Genomic DNA, 6,629 nt, shown 5'->3' with positions numbered 1-6,629 from the left:
TCTTGTTTGTGGTTGGCTGGCGGCGTGTGCAGAGCGGGCGTGTACAGTACACGGTTTCTTTCGTGTTGTATCGCCTGCGTAACACCGAGTAAATCACTGCCATACTGTACCTAGTTGGATAGAGGGTCCCTTCAGTTTGATTTTGCTGCTTTTAGAGTACTTGCGGTTGTTGTTCGGGTCGCTTTTGTGTTGGCGCTGGCGTGTGTCAGGCGTGCGGACCATACAAATTAATCGGCGCGAGTACCTGCTATGCTGTAATCCTTCGCACACGTCCTTGCCGATTGGGGCGCTCGTAACAGTTTGCTGCGGTCGGCATAAAGACAACGCGATCACGGTGTTCACAAGTCGGCACGACGCCGCTCCCAAACTGCTCACTGGGAGCAGGGCGGGGCGCGGCGTCGGGCGCCAGCTCCGTGTCCTGTTCGTTTCGGTGTGGGCGACACTTCATGGTCTCAACTACGGTGACAAACTGCAGCCGGGACAATCGCGGGGTGGGGTTTTCTGGTGCGTGTGTGTGTGTGTGTGTGTAGGGCGTTTGGGCCTCTCCGACGGAGGTGCGGCGCTGAACGACGTCGCGAAACGGTGGCGTGCTGGGGCGATCGCGGTCGAAGTGGGCGAAGCTTTTCGGCTCTAGGAGGCGTCGCCGGCGTGCTGGGGCGAGCCAGCCGCCGGGCACCGGTGCAGGAACAAATCGACACGGGTCCTGTAAGTAAATGGACAGTACCAGACAAAGCGTGCCTATTTTACCATCATGGTGAGTGCAAATTTGTATGGTGAAGATTTGATATTTCGCCCGTGTGATGCGGTCGCTCTACAGTCTCGCGATTGGTTGTTCTGCGTTCCCCGTTCCGTCTCGTTTCTGGTTGCTGTTGAGGGGGGGGGGGGACGTTGGGTTGGGTGCGGCCCGCCGGCATGCGGTTGGTGTATGTGTGGAGCGGCCGGCGGGGCGCCGCCCGTTCCGCCTGCCGGACGGCGGTGGGGCGGGCCGACCGGCCATTTGTGTTGCGTTCTAACCCCCGCTAGGATCTGTGGGCTGATGATTAATTAATGTTGAATGGTTATAATAAATATTTCACCAAAAGCCGGTCTATCCGTGGTGCGGGATCGTGCTGACCGCAGTCAGGAAATGTTCCCGTCGAGTAGATGCGTTTTGTAAGTCGGTCTCGACTGGAAGTTCTAAACAAAGACATCAATTTGCCTTGTTTGACCTCCGAGATATAGAGATATATGTATGTGTATATACATATATACGTGTTCATATATATATATATATATATATATATATATATATATATATGTGTGTGTGTGTGTGTATATATCAAGGATGGAGCAATTGCTGAGACTCGTTCGCGTCTGGTGTATTGGTATGTACACGCCAAGTATATGCATGATTGTGTGTATACTAACTCGCCAGATGAGGACGAAAGTTCGAACAGTTCTTGGGTCAGAAATATCAGATCCGCCACAGCCTTGGGTATCTAGCAAGCTGTCATTTTCAAGTGAAAGAGGACACGGCCTTTTTCAATTTACATATGCCTGTTATTGCCTGTGAACAGACGTTCCAGGTATTGAAAAATGGGCGAGCAAGAACATCAGATAATATGTTTGATCACGCGCGATATTTCGTGCGCCTGAGGCATGCCAGGCTGGGTCTTTGGGGGGATAGTTCGAGTTCTGCCCTTTATGACATCCCATAAACGCCCTCGGTGGGGAATGGTGGCAAAGTCTAGCGGCCACCTGATTTGTTGATCGCTCACGTTCATCTGATTGGAGGCCATGTTGCCTTTGGGAGCGTTGGTTTGGTTTCTGCCGATCGCACCACGCGGCGTGTACAGAGTTGGAAATGCGATGTGCAAATATGTGCGCGAAATTTTGAGTTCAATGTCTTGCGTGTGTAGAAACGCGGTGCAAAGATCCGAGCTAAAACCAAAAGACGGACATCGTTTATGTTTCAAGTAAAACATAAGACACATTTGAGTGGGTTCAAAGCCATAAAGTGCATCCAAACATATTTGGGTACCATAATCAACACGATGGTGTGATCTGTCATCTGTCACCAACGTGCTCGTCCGACACCAAACGAGGTGTCCGACTGACGCTGCATGACATTACTTATCATTATCGTTTCCTCACACGCATGTGTCCCTGTGTCTCATGCTATATCCCGGCGTCCCGGCACGCGCACGACGCATAGACCGGCTGGGCGGGTGCAAGAGACGCGTCCCGTTCCGTGCCATAGGCCGGTGGGCCATCGCCTGGGTCCGCAGCGCTCCGGGTCCTCGTCGAAGCCGGCTATGCCTCTTAAGACCCGGCCAACGAGGCCCCGCCGCCGCCGCCGCCGCCAGCGGCGGCGCTCACCGGCGCTCCTTCGGTGTCGTCGGCCGGCGTCGAACACAGCGGACACGGAGGGTCGGCGGAATGAGCAGAGCTCTCCTGCACGTCAGGATCGTCCTGCTCCTGGCGCCTGGTCTCGCCACTTGGTCGGGCTCTCTAACAGTGGGGCGCTTGGTCGGCGAAACAGGCTCCTCAGTCCATGTTGCATAACGGGAGGTGGTGGTCGGCACTTAATGGAAAGCGTGGTCCTCAATGATGTGATTGCGTGAACGAAGGAGTTTTTGCTAAAAGTTGGAGCGGAGGAGGTGGTTTATTTTGGCAAACCAATAGGTGTAAGTAAAAACGATGACTGCAACATTAACCGTGTTTATTTTATGACCAACGGCCAACGGAGCCCCGCCGCCGCCGCTGCAGGCGCCCACCGGTGCTCTTTCGGTATCGTCGGTCGGCGTCGAACACCGCGGGGCACGGATGGTCTAGCGTAAAATTCGTTAATTTCCTCATAACAATTATAAATCCTCAGTAACCAAGGCCCACGGACCTTGGGCGGCCCGTACCACATTATTTTATTTCAATTATACATTCTAAAAAATGAACGTTCTCAGGCAGACATGGCATGACCCTGCTCGGTTTCTAAGCTTATTTCGACCCACCCTTTTCAACAATGAGACCCCCAATCTACTCAATAATAATGAGACCCCTTCCGGGCAAGGGGCCTCTTGAGTAGGACACCAGGGGAACACCTTTATCCCTTGACCGTTTCCGGTCAAAGGCTGAGTGGCCATTCCGTCCCATCGCAAAGTGTCTTCTGGCTATTATTCTGGTGACACGGGGCGGGATCTCCTAGTCGGTCCGGAGGCCATTAGAAGGATATATCATGTCACATTGTTCCCATCCCTGATACGGGAAACCTTCTGACCCGCGCAGCTAGCCCCGGATCAGCACAGGAACCCTCACTGACGCAACAACATCTCTGACCACCGCAGTTAGTCCAATAATTGTCACATAGACTCCAGTTCCGTGTTTTTCTGTGTTCTTCAGAGATATTGAGTTCTCCCTAACCGCAGATTGTAAATGAAATCGGGTTCTTAATTTGCATTAACATTGCTAACCCATGTTCGTCTTAAAATGCACAAAATTCTGTCAGAACTGATTGCTGATAAGAAAATTACGCAATATGGTCTTGAACATGCGTGCTCGCAAGTCACGGCAACAACAGCCTCGACGCCCGGCGTTGCAGTCTCCAGGTCGTGCGGCGTTGGCCTTCCGGCTGTAATACTAAGCGATGGCCAATGAGCAAACGGTGAAGTAGGTATATCGGCATGAATGCTAAGTGTGGTGCAAAATTAAGTCAAATGCAGCCTTAATCTGAAAAGTGGGAAGGCCAGTTAACATTGCTGACCGCCCCACACACTAAAAAATGGGGGGTCATGGCTGCCCTGCCCCCCTCCCCCTGTTCTTTCGGGGGAGGGGCTATGATCTTACACATGGAAGACTGTCTGAATCCCGCACGCCCACGCTCAGGCGCCGGGGCACCGGTGCTGTCACCTGTGAACCAAGAACATAACTACAAATGGAACGTCGCGGTTTTCGTTCTCGTACGGTTAAACCACTACCCCAAATTGCTGAAAACTGGCATGCGTATGCAACACCCACGAGCCTTCATGTACCGTGATCTGTAGCGCGGGCAATAATACCCATCCTACCACAGAGGTAAAATTCACAGATGAAGCAAAATGCCTGCCAGTCTTCAAGGTTTTCGCACGGTCTTTATTTGTTTAACTGGGACCAAATTTAATGTGCATGTGCTCAGCACACTACCTGTTCACCTTTGTGACGTTTCAGACTAGCTCTGGTCAGTCTGGTCAGACTAGCTCTGGTCACCTTTATGGTCTGGTCAGTGGCCAGTGGTCAGTCTGGCTCTGGTCAGTGACCGCCTACATGACATGTCAGACTGGTCCTGGGTATTGACTGCCGGTGTGGCGTGCCAGACTGGCTCTGGTTAGTGACCGTCTACATGACATGTCAGACTGGTCCTGGGTATTGACCGCCTGTATGGCGTGTCAGACTGGCTCTGGTTGGTGACCGCCTACATGACGTGTCAGACCGGTCCTGGGTATTGACCGCCTACATGACGTGTCAGACTAGTCCTGGGTATTGACCGCCTGTATGGCGTGTCAGACTGGCTCTGGTTAGTGACCACCTACATGACGTGTCCGACTGACCCTGGGTATTGACCGTCCGTATGGCGTGTCAGACTGGCTCTGGTTAGTGACCGTCTACATGACGTGTCAGACTGGTCCTGGGTATTGACCGCCTACATGATATGTCAGACTGGTCCTGGGTGTTGGCCGCCTTCATGACGTGTCAATCTGGCTCTGGTCAGCGACCGCCTTCATGGCGTGTCAGACGCCCTGGGTAGTGACCCCCTGTATGGCGTGTCAGACCGGCCCTGGATAGTGACCGCCTACATGACGTGTCAGACTGGTCCTGGGTATTGACCGCCCACATGACGTGTCAGGCCCTGGGTAGTGACCGCCTACATGACGTGTCAGGCCCTGGGTAGTGACCGCCTACATGACGTGTCGGACTGGCTTTGGTCAGTGACCGCTCTTATGGCATACCGGACTGGCACTGGGCAGTGACTGCCTTCATGGCGTGTTATTCTGGCTTTGGTTGGTGACCGCCCTTACCGCATATCGAACTTGCGAATGTATTGTCCTGCATGGATAGGCTTTGTGTGTGATGGCCTTTTGCGATAGTCACGGACAAGGACCCGTTGTTTCTGACGGCATCAATGCTGTCGTCATGCTGGGGTCATTCATTTTGAAAAGTTGATGACGTCATGTCATCATAGATCACCAGTTACCAACTGACAGGGTCTGATCACCCCCCGAAGTTATATGATCATTCGTCGATACATTACCAGTGGTTTGGCAGGCCGACCCTGCTGCACGCGATGACACTCCGTGAATTGATGGATCGTTCGGGATGACCACGTGCAATTACCGTGCATTAGTCCAGCGTGCCGAGGCGAATTTATCACGGATGATTGGGCAGCCTGTCCAATATCCCAACCAATCAGGACTCGGTTCAGGTCATCAGCTGACCAATGGCAAGCGGTCATATTTGGACATCTGACTGTCATTGGCTGAAGTATCTGAGCGGGAGGGCGCACAGGATGGTCTGGGCAAAGTACACATCGGCTGCGGGAGGCAACGCACAGTTGGCGTTTGGAAGCAGGCCTACAGATGCCCTAAGTGTGTAAGCCGGCGGGACCAGCGGAGTGCAGAGACACCGCCGAGGAATGTCACCGTGTGTAGATACGGCAACTCTCTTCAGGAAAGTGAGCATTTCACGTAAGGTCCTGGTACGTACATTGCTGTTTTCTCCTCTATCCTGCTCACGAATGAATTCAATGTTTAACGATGTATGACGAGCTTACGTTTTCGGTAGTTACTCTAGACTGTGTCTCCCAGAGACAACCGAATTTGGACTAAATGTAAGGAAGTAAAACGAACTGATAAAGCATTGCTGGGTACCGTCGAACAGCGCACTACCGTGGACGAGTGAAACTCGTCGCGACTGCAAAAATTTCGCCATGTGACAGCGTCATTGCTCCAAGCGAAAATAGCAGTCCATATGTTCAGGCAAACGGCCCAGACTAATCAACAACGAGAGAAGTGCTCCTCTCGTATGCAACGCAGAAGCTGCCGTTTTGGTATCTCACAGGTGTTTATCCTCCCAAACAGGCGGTGTCTCTTCTCATTGGAATTGGCAGCGGTAAGTAAGTACTCGAGTAATGACGAAACTGTCCATATTTTTGGATGCTTCCAGTCTCTTTCTCTTCCATCAATGTTCCCTACACTTAAGCTCGCTACATGCTGGTGATCATTTGTCCAGCTGCTGATGATGATAAAGAGTGTGTCCATGCCATTTCGAGCTTCTAAGTAACGTTCGAAATCCTCCATGCAGACCGCGCCAAATCTGCAGTGGCTGTCAGGTGATCATCTAGACGCATTATGGCGGGCAAAACCGATGATCAGAAATGTGCCAGACTTATGGCATTATGTGTGAAGCGTTTCACCTCGTTGCTTCCGCAAGCAGTAATTCCCAATCTCTCTTCATGTCCTTGGATTGTAGTAATTGTATTCAGCGGTTGTTTTAACCTTACGCCAATTAGATTACGCCTTACGACGTCACACCAAATTATGAACAGGGTTCATGTGATCTCCGTTAATGCCTGCTCCGTGTTATGAGATCCCCACGAGATTTGAGCCCCTGTAATCACCCCT

This window comes from Pollicipes pollicipes, unplaced genomic scaffold (genome assembly GCF_011947565.3).
Source record: "Pollicipes pollicipes isolate AB1234 unplaced genomic scaffold, Ppol_2.1 Scaffold_3087;HRSCAF=3621_pilon_pilon_pilon, whole genome shotgun sequence".
NCBI lineage: Eukaryota > Metazoa > Arthropoda > Thecostraca > Pollicipedomorpha > Pollicipedidae > Pollicipes > Pollicipes pollicipes.
The sequence above is the reverse complement of the archived record's forward strand: the minus strand, read 5'-3'. Positions refer to the sequence as shown.